Source organism: Aptenodytes forsteri, unplaced genomic scaffold (assembly GCF_000699145.1).
Source record: "Aptenodytes forsteri isolate BGI_AS27 unplaced genomic scaffold, ASM69914v1 Scaffold230, whole genome shotgun sequence".
Lineage (NCBI taxonomy): Eukaryota > Metazoa > Chordata > Aves > Sphenisciformes > Spheniscidae > Aptenodytes > Aptenodytes forsteri.
This window is the reverse complement of record NW_008795711.1, coordinates 371,699-373,039: the sequence shown is the minus strand read 5'-3', so window position 1 is coordinate 373,039 and position 1,341 is coordinate 371,699.

The following is a 1,341-nucleotide window of genomic DNA, read 5'->3' as shown; positions in this document are numbered from 1 at the left end:
TGTTCCGGTACGTGGGGGAGCCGCTAACGCAGGTGGCCGCATCCTGAGCACAGGAGTGGAGGGGCTCGGAGATGCCGCTGTGCAAAGGCCATTTGCTTCAATGCCGTCACTGGCACAGGTGTGGGGTGAGCGGCCCCACGGGCAGAGGGGGGGGGGGGGGGGAGAAAAAAAGCAGGGGGGGGAATAAAAGTGTGTCTGATGCTTGCGTCCTTTTGTGTCTCTTGCGAATAAAAAGAGGAGCTGGGGGGGTAATGCATGCCCGGCCGGGCTGGAGGTGCTCCGGGCCGTGCCTTGGGGCTGCCCATAGCTCCGCGATGGGCCATTGCCCTGGGGAAAAACAGGGCAGGGGCTTCGAGGGGCTCGTGTCAAGGGGGAGTGGGTACAACAGAGCCGAGCCCCCCTGCAGCCCTGCCCGGCTGCATTGGGGTAGCAGGGGGCGGCAGGGGCTCCTTCCCTTCCCCAGTTTCCCCGGCTTTCACATGATGGCAGCAGAGGAGAAGAAACGCGTTCACACCCGGTTGGAGCCGGGCTGAGCTGGGGGCTCTGCTTCTGGCCCTGCTGCCCGCGCTGCCCCTGCCTGCTGCCCCAGCCTGCCCCGCACTGCAGCCTGCCCCAGCCTCAGCAGCCAGGATCAGGCCCCGGCTCCTCCTCCGGCTGCCCCGTGACGGTCCCAGGGGTGACACTACCTGCCCAACCTGTGCTGCGACACCCAGTCCCACCCCTTGAGTCAACCAGCCGCGCTGCACCGCCAACCCAGCCGGCCTTGCCGTCAGTCGCCTGGACCCTACTCGCTCCCCTGGAACTACCTGCCCAACCTGTGCTGCGACACCCAGTCCCACCCCTTGAGTCAACCAGCCGCGCTGCACCGCCAACCCAGCCGGCCTTGCCGTCAGTCGCCTGGACCCTACTCGCTCCCCTGGACCCTGCTCGCTCCCTGCTCGCTCCCTGCTCGCTCCCCTAACAGAAAGGAAACTTTGCCCCCTCCATCTCCTCCTTCAGCGCCTCTTGGAGCCCAGCCCACCCTGCACCGTCTGCTCGAGGCTTTGCAGCGGGAAGGAGGAAACCAAGCAGCAGCGGCGGCTTGGGGCGGGTGGCAGCTGGGGCGACATGGGCAGCGCCGAGGAGGATTATAACTTTGTCTTCAAGGGTGAGTCCTGGGCTTGATGCAAATGCCCGTCCCCAAAAGGGATGGAGCGGGAGGCCAGGGGCTGCGGGGAGGAAGTTGAGGTGCCTTCCACCCCCAGGGCTGCCGTGTCCCGAACTGGGATGTTGTTGACTATCCCCACAGCTCTGATGTGTGCCAGGAGCTGTGAAGGGTCAGGGGATCGGGGGGCAGGCACT